The sequence below is a fragment of the Hippopotamus amphibius genome, chromosome 7 (genome assembly GCF_030028045.1).
Source record: "Hippopotamus amphibius kiboko isolate mHipAmp2 chromosome 7, mHipAmp2.hap2, whole genome shotgun sequence".
Taxonomy (NCBI): domain Eukaryota; kingdom Metazoa; phylum Chordata; class Mammalia; order Artiodactyla; family Hippopotamidae; genus Hippopotamus; species Hippopotamus amphibius.
The window spans coordinates 51,113,461-51,129,382 of NC_080192.1; positions in this window are offsets into that span (position 1 = coordinate 51,113,461).

Sequence of the window (15,922 nt, forward strand, 5' to 3'; positions counted from 1 at the left end):
ACGCTGCCTTGAGTTACGAGCAGCTGATAGTATGAGACGATCACGGTGAGCTCAGCATTTAGTTACCAAATGCTCAGAACAGGAAAACAAACTTTACAATTTTTTCAGCAATGTTTAGCAGCACATAATACTCAATACACTATCAGTCTTCCATAAATGTAATGATTCATGTTTGGTAAACTATGAAAGGCCACACACCAATTGTTTTTCCTGCTCTGATGAAAGTATACAAAGTAATATGAAAAGAATATGGTAACAAACTAAAATATATTTAAAGAAAGAAAAATGCCATTGGAAGATGCAGGCAAAACATACTGAAGATGTGAAGAAACGAGTCATGGGACAAACTACCTAGTTTTTGTAGAAGTTTGCTTTGCAGTGCATTAAAGTGTAGATGTCTCTGTCACGTTTCAGCTTATGGTATTTGCTAGATTTTGTTTTAATAATGAACTAGTTTTTTGTGAGCCAGTAAAGGCAAAATGGAAATAACTGATTTAATAAACATAATGTGTAATGGCAAACACTAAATGTGACCCCCAGTGCAATACCTGTTTTGACTAGAGTATTGGGGAAAAGAATGGATTCCACAAGAAGACTCCAGAAAGAGCACTGCACCTGAACATCTTCCCCTTCACTATTTAGCTATCAACAAGCCTTCTCACTAAGGGAATGAAGCCAGAAGTGCTACAGTATGTCACTGCTGTGGTTAATTTTATAAAAATAAATCCTGGAAATACAGGCAATCTTTATAAAATACCTTGCAGTGAGCTAGGTAATAACTATGAAAATATTTTGTACTTGCTGGCCATTTCATGGAAGGGTTATCCATCTTAAAGATGAGTTTCATTTTTTGGTTTTTTTTAAGTTCCAAATTTTCCAACATTTTCTGTGACAACACGCACCTGTTAGTAGTATGCTATCTAACAATAATCTTTGAAAAATACACTCAATTCATTCCTTTCAGGTAAAGGTGACATCTCAACAATGAATAACTGCTTCTTTAACAGAAATTCAGGTTCTGGAGGGAGCATTATGAAAATGGGTATCTGAAACTGTTTCCATTTTTGTGTGATTTTTATTGCCAAAAAACATGTATGTGTCTTACCTTAAAGAATCTTTCATCTCTGAATGACTATAAAATTTAGGAATAGAATTTTAAAATCTGCTTTCAATGCTGTGCATTGGATTTTCACATTTGCTAAGTTTTTTAAAATATATGAATAATTTGCAATAAAACCTCATTGATATCTGGGAATATGAAGACCCACTAACTAGAAGTCTAGAGACACCTTTGTACACCAGTGGTTGGGATAAAAAAATGAGTGTCATGATCCATAAGTGAGTCCACGACGTAACTTTCTGTCGGGATGTCATGGAATGTAGTTCTCAGTTATATCAACCACGTAAGCAAGTCTTAAAATAAATGGAATTTAGATCCAGACCTTCAAACATTGTTTCAAAAACTGTTAAATCCAGATTTAAAAAACAATGACACTCAAATCATGCTGCTTTCACTAAAAATTTTACCTAAAATTTTAATATTTTAGTAAAGGCAAAAATATTTTTGGTATCCTTAAAATAACATTTAAATTACTTTAAAACTTGAGTTTAAAATTTTTAACTCATCTTTTAAATTTTTCTATATTTTATTTTCCCATTTTGGTTGAAACAGAGATTCAGAACACTTTGACTACTATAAGAAACAATAAAAGAGCATACATAGGAAGATAAATGGGAGCCCATAGGAAGTGGTGAGGCTTGCAGCAAACTGGAAATGTCATCCTCACCTCAAGTACTCAGCTGCTACTCAGCACTATCTGATAGCTACCCAGAATTGCCAGATTCAAAAGAATGGTAAAATTTAGATTTTTATGTGCAATCTGCTGATTTTTAAATATTGGTAAAAATATGTTTTTTAAAAGGTGTCAGCAAGGAAAACACACCTTCAGCCTCTAGTCTGTGACTTCTATCTTACCCAGAACATCAGACGAGATAGTGAATTTTAACATTGAGTCCACCTCTAATAAATTTAAGGGGGTAGGCAGTGGCTGTTATCTATCAGATTAAGCTCCTAGGAGGATCATGACAAAAGAGGCCTGGGGACATGTGCATTACCCAGAGGACAGATCTAGGTGGAGTGTTAGAAGAAAAGACGCAGGGAGGCAAAGAAATGGAGAGAGAAGAAGAGTGGAAAAGGAACTTCACCATCTGTTTTGCTTACAGTGAATCTAACTACCCTTTGTTCCAGGCATCCGAACTAAGATGATTTATTCAAAGTGTCTGTCCTCAAGTAGAGATCCAAATCTGGTGAGGGAGACAATGATTCAATGCGTTGAACTCGAGAACCAAGGCACAGACAAACGATAGTGGGAATCCATTTGTGCTAGGGGAGGAGAGGAATTTGGGAATGTACTTCATAAAAGAGATGCTACGCCTGGATTTGAAGCATGACTCCAGTCTACCACTCAGAAAGGCAGGAAGGATATTTCAGGCAGAAAGTATGTACCGCGGTGGCAAGAAGCCTATCTATGCTGGTGGCTGTGGGTGGGAGTCAGGGAGGGGAGGGGAGAGATGAGGCTGGAAGGGACAGGTTGTAGTCAGATTGTGAAGGGTCTTTGTAGGCTCTGCCGCAGTGTGTTTGTGCTACATCCTACAACGGATGCAGCCAGATGACCAGATTTATACTTTCAAAAGATCACTTGCTGCATTGTGGCATCTGGAAGGAAGGGAGGGAGCCTGGAGACAGGAAGCCAGTTTGGCAACTGCTGCAGGGGTCCAGATGAGCTCATGATGGCCTGCCCTTGAGCACAGGGAGTAGAACAGAGGTGAAAGCAGATATGAAAGATTTGCAGAGGCTGCTTTCTCTTTAGATGCACTGGGCAGACATGACGACTGAGACTTCTTTCTAAGATCCTCCTCCTCCTTCTCCTCTTCGTATTCCTTATGGTTCTCTCTCTCGCCATATATATATGTATAAATGATACATGGTATATGATATATAATGACTATATCATATATCACATATCATCTATCATATGTATTATATATCATATATGAGTATTTATATATATGAATTTTTACTGAGAATTAATGTTTTTAAAAGGAGAAGGGAGGCTAATGAAAAAGCATCATATCATGAGACCACCTTGGAAAACCACTACTTATCAAAGGAAACAGAAGCACATATGAAAACGTCAGAACTCCCCTAAGTCCCTTACTAACTGTTCCTTTCCCTCTTATTTCTCTGGATGACCTTGTCTTATTCTCATCTATGTGAAATACCACATTTTTTTCAAAACTCAGCTTATGTTTCATCTCTAAACGAAGCCTTCCTTGACTGCCACCCACTCTGCTACATCCCTTTCCTACAGCACAATTCATTCTCCTCTCAACTGAGTTTTCACAATGTTTTGTCCACACTTCCATGTAACCTTATGCAACATTCCAGTATGATGTGTACTTAGCTGCGTGTCTGTTTTTCCAACTAACCGCAAGCATCGAATCTTACTCACTTTTAGGTTTCCTGTGCCTGGCACAGGGCTTGGTATGCACGCAAGTGCTCCATCAATGTGTGTTGAGTGGATGAATCCTGTACAAGGGGGACAAGCAGGAAACAGTAAAATAGAAAGTTCTTTGTGATGCTGTTACTCGGTGAGATAGTTTGTGATTGTACCTCGTGGGGACAAGACTTGGCGTTTGTAAAATTCTGACATGACCTGAAGTGCCTATTAGAATTCTGGGATTTGGTAGTAAGAAAAAAGTCAGTGGGAGATTTGAAGAGATCTTTAAGTTTTTTTCCCTAAAATCTCCTTGCCTTTTCTCTAAGGGCATAAATAGAAGCCTTGGGTGTAGAGCACCAGGAACTCCACTGGCCATATGTGGGGAAAAGCCCCTCCTATGTAATTGGATGTTAAAAAAAAGAAAATTTTTTTTCTACAGGCACAGGATTTTGGCTGAAGTTCAGCCACATACCTATTCTAAGCTGAATTTGGGTATAGCCTTAATAATTACAGTTACTCTTTAGAAAAAGAGCCCAAGAGGTTTACCTGGAGATTTTTTCCAGATGTAAGCAGGTATGTGAGAAGCGCAGTAATGAAGATGTAAACCGGATGAGGCCATTTTGTGCCCCATAGTCTTCTCTCCAATCGCACGAATGCTGGGAGATGCTCCCCAGCAATCACGAGGATGATGCAACGCAGCCATCTAACAAACACCAGATGCCTGACTCGCCGTGCAAGCCCTGGTGCTAAAGAGGAGGGGGCAAAACACCAAGTCTGAATGCTTTTGCAGTTATCAATCTGTCATGAATTGTAATCAAACAGAAACAAACCTCTTGATTCCGTCACTTCTTGGGATAGGTCCATCATATGCCCTGCAGACCTGCTCTGGGTGTGGTCAGAGCCCTCTGGAATCTGTCCCTCTCCTTCAGTCTCCAATTGCAGAGTCTCACTGACTTAGTGACATTGGTAAGGACATCCCATCTCCACCTCCCCACCCCAGGCTCTACATCTTTCTAGATGAGGAGAGATTAACTGGAGAGTGATGCCAGAAATGAAATATTTTGATCAAATGCATCTTTAGTATCACCTCTATTCTTCCTTTTTTCCATAGAGATCCAGAAAGTGGCTTATGTTTTCTGTGGCGGTCAGAAATCATTTGGGGTATGAGGAGAAAAAAACGAAATTCTCCATCATTGAAGTGTAAAATAATCAAGGTGTACGATGCTATTTAGCCCTCTCTGAGGTAAGGCAGTCACGCAGCGGAATATATTTTGGAAGGGCAAACTACAATTAATTTGAAAACATAAGAAATGATATAACACATTTTCCCCTCATGCAATACCTGCCTTACTGAACTGAGCACTACCCACATGGCCAGGGTCTACAGCGGCGGTAGCTGAGCGCTGAGAAGGGAGCACAGCCTTTGAACAAACTTGGATTTCATGTACTCGCCTATAACTTACCTTAACTGCATCAGCTCCACCATCTGTAAAATGGGGATAAGACTACCTACCGCATATTAGAAATAATGGATCAAATGCCTGACTTACAGAGGTTGCTTAATATACAATATCATTAAGGTAAAAAGAAGTCCCATGGTGAGATCAAAGGCCTTGGGAATAAAGCTTCAGGCAACCTCATCTTAGCTCTTAGGACTTTCTCCTGTGCTAATGCGACAACCTCTCTGTAGCGTAAACCCGGACAGTTGGATTTTCTTTTTCTAATGCCAAGTGCCTAACATAAGCTTCAATTGCCAAGTCGTCCACTGCACTTGAAGGAAGCCTATCTCAAACACACACACACTGCAGCCAAAAGACAAGATAAGGAGTCAGGACACATGCACACGTCCCCAACCCCCATCAGGAAGCACCTTTGTTTTAGAGATCTTGGTTGATTTAGATAACGGGCCATTTCGGCCACTTTTTCTGTGTCTCTTTTCCCACGCTTTCAATTCCAGCTCTTATGTTTTAAACCTGCCAATAAAGAGTGAGCCCAAGAAACCCTAGGGTTCCACCCTCAAGCCCCATAAAAGCAGAACCCCAGGACCATGCTCGCTCATTCGCGCTCTCTACCTGCAGCCCCACTGTGTGTCCCGGGGTGTGCCTGGTATGCTCCGGGGCTTGTACGTAATACAGTTTTTCTTTCAAGTTTCCAGGTGGTTATTGCTGAGGGCGTCTTGCAACCATAATAAAAATCACAAGGGTCCAGCCAGTGGTAACATTGGTTTGGAAAAGGGAGCTGTCTGTGAGACGCTCACCAGGGCCCGAGGGAGTGGCTCCAGGCCTTTCCAGCCAACAGCATCACTATCTTACTATCGACAGTCTGAGACTGGTACCCTACAGCTGGTGTAGTGGGCAGGACTGCGTGACTGCCCTTGTAAGTAACCCAGGGGAACACCCTTTACCTGCAACTTGCTTACTAACCCCCTACTCAGGTGAGTAACACCATCTGGGAAAGGCATGCTACTTGGTGGGGGTCTGCTGTGCTGCCATGTGCTTTCCCATATTGCCTCTGTCACATGTCACCTGGGGTATCCAACCCCAAAGATCATGGCTGCCACAGTAATCCAACAACCTCCCCAGACCAGCATGATCAAGGCCATATGGTCAGACAAGGTGACTAGACCAGTAATTACAAAGGCCTTCATTGACTGTTAATGTGCAGAAGCGTCCTCCATGCCTCAAGGCCAAGGAGAACTAAGTGGGGTAGGCTGGATCACAAGACTACTGTCACTGCCTAAGGGGAAGCTCTGGGCTAGAGACTTGAGGAAAGGATTTCATTAAGTAAGGAGGACAGGAGACCTCTACCTGCAACCACTGAGTCAGGGGGTTGTTCCTAGACTGTCCTAACCCAGGAGACTGAAACAGTCTTGCAACTGGAAACCAACGGCACCACCAGAGGCAAAATACAACAGAGGCCTATGGTCCCTGTGCCACTGCTTTCCTCGCTGCTGTAATTCTTTGTCCCCTGGCCTAATGGGATATCATGGTTCTTGGCACCATGTTGCTAAAAAATTAATGGACAAATCCAAGTGTTCTGAACATCTCGTGCCAGTGCCTCCTAGGAGCCCTGAGGAGGTACCCCAGCTCCTCGGTAAATGCAAAAGCTCCACGGAAGCCTCTGGAGTGTTGCCCAGTGCTGTGGCACAGCACGCCCAGGCTCTGGTGTCACCTGCAGAGCCCTAGCTGTCCCCATAGGCCCTGTGCATGTTGCACTAGTGCATACAGATCTCAACCCTGGAGATGTCCATTGGGACACCCTGGAGAAGAGCGGTCACCTACAAAGAGGGCTCACAGGAATATCATCCATCAGTATTTCTAGTAACAACATCTTACGATGAAAGTGATGGGAGAAAATCAAGAAGTGGAAGCTGGGATCAGAAACTCTACCTTCACTGAAATTCAAACCTTTCTGAATGCAGCAGGAAGGAGAGAAGGGAACTCATTGGCTATTGTGGGTTTTCTTCCTTGTGTGCAACCGAGCTCTGAATTTTTTGTTACTTATGGCTGCCCAAGTGCATCAGCTGGCCAGTACTTCTAAAGACCCTAAAATCCATAACTGTCTTAAAGATCCATCCAGGCTATGTGCTCGTTTCCTCCAAGATACCACACATACGGAGGCCCTTGCGCCCTGACCTCCGCCCTCTACACCTTGACCTGTTAGCTCCCTCAGGCTCTCTGCCCTTCCCTGATTCTCAAGGTGGACTTGTCTTTCCCCTTGTGCACTCCCCCACTCCCTTCCCCCCAATCTGCACAGTCAACAGGCTCTTTTATCTGCAGCACCTCTTAGGGAAAGTAAGCAAGGCCCTGGCCCAGGCCGCATGAGGTGCTCCCGGCGTGGCTCAAAAAATGCGAAACAGAGCTGGAGGGGACACAGCTCTGTCACCGCCTGGCCCGCCCACCCTAGCAGGAGAGAGGATAGAAGCTGGCTGTGGGATCCAGAGCCGGCGAGTGCCCCACCCCCAGGGCGACGCGCAGGCCGCTGGGGCATAAACAGACACCGAAGCTGAGTTTGTCTCCCATGGGGGCTCCGAAGAACCCTGACTTCCACCCGGAGGGGGGTTCGTCTCGGCAAGGTGTCTTCCGAACAACGATTTCTTCCCGCGCCTGAAGGCACCTGAATTCCAGTGCTGGGTTAAAGGCACCCTCCAGACACATCCAGGAGCCGTGGCACAAAGGTCTACCTCCTGCCTGTTCCAGAGGGGCGCTCGGCACTCGAATGTTCTCTACGGAGACCAACAGGGAAGCTGCCCGGGACTCTGGTTCTGACCCGGTTCGCAGGCAGCTCGGGTCTCCTCGCACCTGGCGTCTCTGCGCCTCGGTGCCGCCACCAGGCACGTGCTTCCGCAGGGGGACAGGCGCACCCCCGCGGCCCCGCATCCTCACCCACAGCAAGGGCCGCCCGCTGCGCATCCTGCTCCGTGACCGGCTTCCGGCTGCGGCCACGGTCCGACGTCACCCTGAAAGGCAGGCCGGGGGCGTCCCCACCTTCCACCGTGGCCCAGGTCCCACGAGGAGGCGCGGACGCTCCGGGGGCAGACCAAGACCTTGAAGGCGGGGGAAACCTCGGAGAACCTGGCCCCCGGAGCGCGGGTGCTGCCGCACGAGCACGGGCCGCCGAGCCGCTGGGCCGGGGCGCCGAGGCCGCGGCGGGGCGGCGGGGCGGCGGGGCGGCGGGCGGCGGGCGGGCTGCCCTCTGCGCCCGGGAAGCCCAGGCAGCTCCGCGGGAGGCAGGGGGCCCCTCACGCCGGCTCCGCAGACGCTGCGGTCAGCACGCCGCGTCCTGATGAGGCCCCGCTGCCGCCGCACCGCGTGTGACTTTTCTAAGGAGCCGGGACCTAGACGGGCACCCGCTGGCAGCGTCCCCTCCCCGCTACCTTTCAGATAAAAACACGCGAAGGAACCGTCGGGGCGGCGCCAGAGCTCGGTCCGGCGCGCGGGTCGCAAAGGCTGGCGAGTTTGCCAAGGGCTCGGCGAGCCTCCCCGCTCCTGCCCCGGGCGACCTGCGACGCGGGAAGGAGGTCGAACTAGCAGCCCTGCCTCCCGAGGTGTCCCTGCGGCCCGCGAGGCCTCTCGTGAGGAGGAAGAGGGACATGGGAAGGCAACGGCCGCAGAGCCGATGATGTCTGTATCAGGGGCTTTCCGCTCCCCATTCGCGTATTTATGGCCTGGTGCTGGGCCCATCCTCGCGGCAGTGAGCATTCACCGTGAAGGGAAAACAGGAAGATGCGGGGCAAAATTGGAATGGGCCGATGGGTTTATCATTTTCATGACCATAGTGTCCCAAATGATCCTCTCTTTGCTTCCGACCCTGAAGAGGCCCCACTTGACCTTTTTTTAAAAACTTAATCAATTGGTTGGCTCATTGGGTCCTCCTTGCTGCGGCTGGGCTTTCTCTAGTTGTGGTGAGCTGGGGCTACTCTTCATTGCAGTGAGCAGACTTCTCATTGCAGTGGCTTCTCTTGTTGCAGAGCATGGGCTCTAGGCTTGTGGGCTTCAGTAGTTGTGGCACGCGGGGTCAGTAGTTGTGGCTCACAGGCTCTAGAGCACAGGCTCAGTAGCTGTGGCGCGGGGCTTTGTTGCTCCGTGGCCAGTGGGATCGTCCTGGACCAGGGATTGAACCCGTGTCCCCTGCATTGGCAGGTGGATTCTTAACCACTGTGCCATCAGGGAAGTCCTCGCACTTGATCTTGACTCCAGAGAATTATTTTCACAGAAGGACTCTCTCTCTAATTCCAGGGCAGCATAACTACATTTTGTTGGGACTGCCATAACCATCCAAAAGGCACTAAAACTCCTAGGATAAAATTTACATTCCTTCTCTGTCTCTTGAAGATATATATCTTACCATGTCTTTGAAATGTAAACACTTCAGAAGGTAACTAAAATTCTGCCCACAATCACCTGAGACTGAAGCAAAGTAGACTAGATTTGGGACAAGGAGAAAGGGGCCTTTTAAAATACAAAATGCTGTAAAAGCTCTCTCACCCAAAATCTAGTCTACAGCCTCCTTAAGATTACTTGTCAAGGACAAATATAAATCTTAAAAGTCTTCTCCACAAATGTTAGTAAAAAGCTTTAGCCATTGGAGCAGGCAACCTTGAATTGTTCCGTCTGCCAATTTGGATTCATATATATATAGTGTTTATAGTGAGTTTTATATTGTTATACCTGATTCATGGCTAAAATCTTGGAACAGAAATTGTAGGGTGTCTGTATCTGTCTGCACGTTTATGTATGTCTATGGATATACGTTATGTTTATGTGATTTTTTTTCTTTCTACCTACAGATGACTTTGCCAAAATTAATTTGTAAAAGAGCTCTACTTAATTGGCTTAAAAATAGCACTTATGAATTGAGTGTTCCTAAAACTCAGAAATATAGAAACTAACCCAAATATTTTTCAAATTCACATGATCTGGAATAATCTTTGATAAATAAATCTAGTTTAAGTTTGATTTAATTAAAATAGGTATGTCTTCAGAGTTGTCAGCATTAAATATAATTCAGATAAACAATGCTTATTCTACCTGGGTTTACTAGTCAAATTCATGTTAACACTTACAAAATTTGTCAGCAAGAAAAGTAGCTCAGCATGATGGCTGGCTTTGGCTACTGTCTAATGAAGGTTCCTTGGTAGTCTGAACATCATTGCTGGGAGAAAATAATTTAGATATATGTGATTGGGATAAGAGTGAAACTTCAGAGTTTTGCTAAGTTAAATAATGGGAATTCATTGAATGTCTAGATCATTTCCAAACAAGAGAGAATATTGAAACATTAATTGTTAACCAAGCCTAAGTTTACCTACTTTTAGTTTACCTACTTTTGACCTCTTGTTACAGAAGAACCAAAGATATTTGGGTCTCTTAGTAAACTTGGCTTCTGTCACATTGAAAAATTGTGCTATGAGGTAATGTATGTTTCTAGAAATTATGAAATACATTAATAAATTTACCAATGTAAAGAACACTGGTGTATCAGACAGTTCACAATTGCTTCCTTCTTAGTTTTAACTAGAAATTAAAGTTTCTAAGGGTTAAGAATTCCAATTAATATGTGTAATTAAGGCTGCTAGAAATAATGAGAGATACAGCCCTGTATGCAAGGAAAGTAGGATGTGTTTTTGGCAAGAAAAGGCATGAAGTATGGAGATTTTTTTTTTAAGGAAAAAGAAAGTGAATTTGTCTTAAAACTGTTTATTTTAGAATGAAAAAGGAAAACAAAGGGCAATATGGTATAGAAAGTTGGGAAAAAAGAATGAGAGAGAATTTTACTTTGTGTAATCAAGATGGCTAAAATGGAATGAATTTAAGGGTTGTAAAACTAAAGCTTTTTTTTTTCATCTGCTAAAAGTAGAAAGCTTTCTTGAACTATTCCTCTTAAGATATTTATGAAAGGTTTTTCTTTACCTTTTAAGTAATCTGGCTAGAAAGCAAAGATTTTGTGTTTTATGAAAACAATTTCCTGTGCTTCATGTTATCTTAATCAGATCTTCGATTACTTAAGAAAATTGAGTCTTCTCAATATTAAAAGAACTTCGTTTTGCTCACAACTATGTAACCTTCCATATTTGCGGTTAATATTTTTTGTCATTTCGGTTAAGTAGATAAGTAAGTATTGTTTCATAATGACTTGTGATCCTGTTTAGTCAAGAGTCCAAAACCTTTTGATGTTTTTGACAAACTTCTCCAAATCAAATTTTAAGTGAAGTTTTTTTTGACCTGGAAGTAACTTTCAGATTTTACAGAGGGCCCCTGGAATATCTCAAAAGATTTTTTCTCTCGCTTTATAAAAAGAGAGACATTAAACTAATTGGGGCTATTTGCTATGTTAAATTACATGGGAAGCATTGTCAAATAAGAAAAAATGCTAAACCATCTTTATGGATATCCTTGTATAGACGTATTATTAATATGTGTTCCAGAAATTATATGAAATTCTCCCAAATTTGATAGGTAATGGTATCAGTAATAATTCCACTTATCATCTTAAAATGTTGTTTGTCACAGAAATAATCAGATTTCCTTGACAACTGCATTATAATGAACACTCATCAAATCTTTAACAATGGGCATGTCAATAAGAATCTGTTCTCCTTGTAACAGGGCACAATCTGAACCATTGATTATATTACCAAGGCTTTGACTAGAATGCCATAGTTGAAAGAGAAATGCATAGACTCAGATATGACCGGACAGCTTTAAGGAATGAAGGTTGACTTTATGCAGCCAGTAAAGCCCCTTGGAAAAATTGGCCTGACACCTTGTTTACAGGGCTTCCAGTAGGGGTTACCAGGTGAGTAAGGAAGGTTACTTCCTGGCAGGTGCAGAAACTTCAGAATACTTGGGGGGAACCTGGGAAGAGAGGAATTCATCCAGTTCTCTAGGTATTGCAGGCAAAGCTGATGGCAAGTTTTGGACTTTGTTTCATAGCCTAGATAGGCTTTTAAAAGTTCAGATTTCTTATATATGATTCTAACAAAACAAACTTAAAAGAGCCTATATGGTCAATCACTATTCTTGCTGTACTTATACAAATAATCAGGACAAGTTTATTGAAACTAGATTGAATTTGCAAACAAATTAGTCTTACTATAGTTATCTTTGACAGAAATGGAGGTGATTGTAGAGAGAAAAATTATATTTCAATAGAAACCATAATACACATTTGTGGATATTAGATTCTAGTTCTGTTAATTGTCTTTCAGGTTTTGTTCTCTACTATAAACTGGACTGGATAATGAATTCCAATATCTGACTGTAACTCTTGAAACTAATGTTTTCCAATTTTTCCCCTCCCTACTGACTTGGAATCATTGAGAACTAAAATTGTCCTTTTCCCAAAGCCATGCAAGCTAAAGTGGGACAACTTGATGTCAACTTCAGAGAAGTCACCTCACTCATGTGCGGATAATCTTCATGTCTATTGTTATGTGGGACACAAAAAACCACCCGAGACATTCAGACTGCAAACCAGGAAGATCTATCAAGATTTTCACCATCTTCCCTCACATCCTCTGAAGATGCTTTGAGCTTACCGTCTGGAAGTCTTCTTGACCAGCTGCCTTCAGAACTCAGTAGCTGGGATTCTAATCTGCTCTAATCATTAATCTTTGTGTGTTTTTTGTTTGTTTGTTTGTTCATTTTCATAGAAATGCCTCTTATTCAATACCTGATGCAAATACTTGAGCCACATGGGCCTAACTTGGGAAACCTACCTGCATCACCGTTTCCTGAAATAAGACACAACTCTTTAACTAAGCTGACCTACTCTCAGGACTCAGAGGCTGGTTCAGTGAAATGTGGAGCAATCTACCAACTCAGGACAGGTTCAAACCTGTTTACAGCAGATGGCCGAATATGTTAAAATATTCCACAGTCTTACCAAATCTTTGAACAGATTCCCAGGGTCCCTGCGATCCCTGACCTATTTTCATGGCTGGACTTTTCAAGTCTAGGACAATGGGTACCTACAGGGTTTCAGACTACTGCCTGTATAATTGTTATAGTTTTTGCTACTATCATCCTGTTTACATGTGCAATTTCTGTTTACAACATGCCCTGCACCTGATTTAGCATATCAGCTACCTAGGCCGTTACTGTCCTCATCATGCACTGTGCTGCTTTGGCATCACAGGGTGGATGGTAATAGCAGCCCTGTCAGTTGGCTTTTCTTCTGTGATGCAAATGCCTAATTTAAACTTCCATTGCCAAGGCTTCCACTTCACAGAGGGCTGTCTTGAATAAACACATTGCCAGTCACGTGACTGAAGGGCCAGGACACATGCACTCTCCCTCCCCACCCTTACCCACCATGAGATCCTGGTTGATTGAGGTAACTGGCCAGCCACTTGGGCCACTTGTTTTTTCTTTCTTTTTCCCACACTTTAAATTCCAGCTCTTATGTTTTAAACTTGCTGATAAAGAGTGAGCCCATGAAGCCCTAGGGTTCCACCCGCAACCCCAATAAAAGCCAGGACCCTGCTCGCTCTCTCTCTCTCTCTCTACCTGCAGCCCCACTGTGTCCCAGGTGTGCCTGGTATGCTCCAGGGCTTGTAAGTAATATACTTTTTTTCTTCCAAGTTTCCAGGTAGTTATTGCTGAGGGTGTCTTGCAACCATAATAAGAACCAGAAGAGTCCAGCCAGTGGTAACGTTGGTTTAGAAAAGGGAGATGCCCGTGGGACGCTCACCAGGACCCAGATGAGTGGCTCCAGGCATTTCCAGCCAATAGCGTTACCACTGATAGGCTGAGATTTGCACAAAACACTCTTATTTTGCTTTCTAGTTATTTCTACACTTTCTACTCCCTTACCTTGTCAGTACAGTGCTGAGGTAAGTACTTCAAAATTACTAGTTGACTTGCCCTGCTCTTCATTCTTGAAAATCTGTCCAGTTCCTGCCCAGCCTGGTTGATAAGGGTTGAGTGTGTGTTTGCTGGGAATGGTGGTGGTGGATACTGCAGGGAGGGGAACTGCAAACCTTGAAATAAGAATGAGGGCCTCCACGTGCACTCCACTGTTCACTGCAGCACTATTTACAATAGCCAGGACATGGAAGCAACCTACCTGTCCATCAACAGATGAATGGATAAAAAAAGTTGTGGTACATATATACAATGGAATATTACTCAGCTGTAAAAAAGGAATGAAACTGGGACATTTGTGGAGACATAGATGGACCTAGAGACTGTCATACAGAGTGAAGTGAGTCAGAAAGAGAAAAACAAATACCGTATATTAACACACAGATGTGGAATATAGAAAAATGGTACACATCAGCTGGTTTGCAAGGCAGAAATAGAGACACAGATGTAGAGAACAAACATATGGACACCAAGTGGGGAAAGCGAGGAGGCTTGGGGGGGAATGAATTGGGAGATTGGGATTGCCATATATACATTACTAATAAGAAAAAAAATATCAAATTGTACACTCTGAAAAAAAAAAAAGAATCAGGGTCTCTGGCATCCATAATCTGACAATAGTGTGATTCCGTAATCAACCTAAAATTTGGGGAAAATTTCAGGTAGGCCTGAGGATCTGATTTGGTTCCTAAATCTCCGATCACTATGGCCTTATCCTATCATGGTTCCATAAAAGCCCCTTACTTGCATGACAGGTTTATAGAGCTGCTTGGTTTAGAACGTATAATCATCTTTCCAGGTTGGTCCAGGACAAGGCTAGCCTCTGGGAGATACTGGATGGAAAGAGTTCTTTCCAGACTATTCTTTTATGGCATGTTGCATTTTTTCAGGTCCCACATCAAAAAGGTTAAGTTTCTATCAGTTATGTAATACACAATAAACACTGGTAAGGAGTCAGTATAGGAGGCTTGTAGGCCTGTCCCAAGGCTTTTTTTAATACCAGCATCTTTGAGAAGTCATTTCATTGTTAAGATCTGGGTAACAATGGCGGTTTTCTGACAAAAAATGAGTCATGATTTGGGTACATGGCATCTTTGTAAAAATCTCCTAATGGGTTAAAAGAAAAAGATAGTGATGGTGATGGAAGGTACAAGCATAAGGAAATGAAAAAAATGGGAAAGGTCATTATGTAAATTTATGCAGTGAGATCTGTTCTCTAGTCCTTGGAACTGCTGAGATGAACCTTGCCAAGGACATCCTGCAGTTCTAGAGAGGTATGGCGAACACCACGAGGCAGCCCAAGGTCAACCTAGAAATGCAAACAGGAGCTGAGGTGGTACTGAGTGATGAGAACCAGTTAGTCTTCTAGAACCAGACAAATGGGCAAGGACAGGAACAGCTGAAAGGCATGAAGCACTGGGAAAACTTCTACAGAAAGACAACCAGTGATGTCAAAATAAGCCATTTTGGAGGGTCAGATAGAAATGCTTTTACAATTAATGCTAAATGAAGTTTGCTCACGGACAGTTCCAAGGTGGTGGTTCTCGAACAAGCAGCAGAATCAAGAATCACAAAGAGGGCTGCTAAAACATAAACTGATAAGGCCCTACCCCAGAATCTCTGATGCGTTAAGTCTGGGAGAGGGCCTAAAAAGTTATACTTGTAGCAAGTTCCCAGATGCTGCTGTCTGGGGACCACATTTTGAGAAGCACTGTTCTAAGTTACACTACATGAAATTGTTGGCCAGTGAATTTTAGGGTCCCAGGAATATGACTTAAAGAATTGGCTGAAAAACATACGTCCTCATTGCCTCATTTCTCCTCCCCAAATAAACAAATCAACAAAACGACCAAAAAATTAAGCTAAAAAATTTCAATAACAAATAATACTATACTGAAACTCTTTCATTAGAGATATTTAAAGGTGAATCATCCGTGAGCAATGGAGAACCCCTAACATATTTCCCTAGAGACGAGTCCTTGACAACCGTGTAAGTCTCCTGTCAAATTCTTTAACAGAAGCCTAGGCATCAGCATGGTATCAATCCTGCATTTT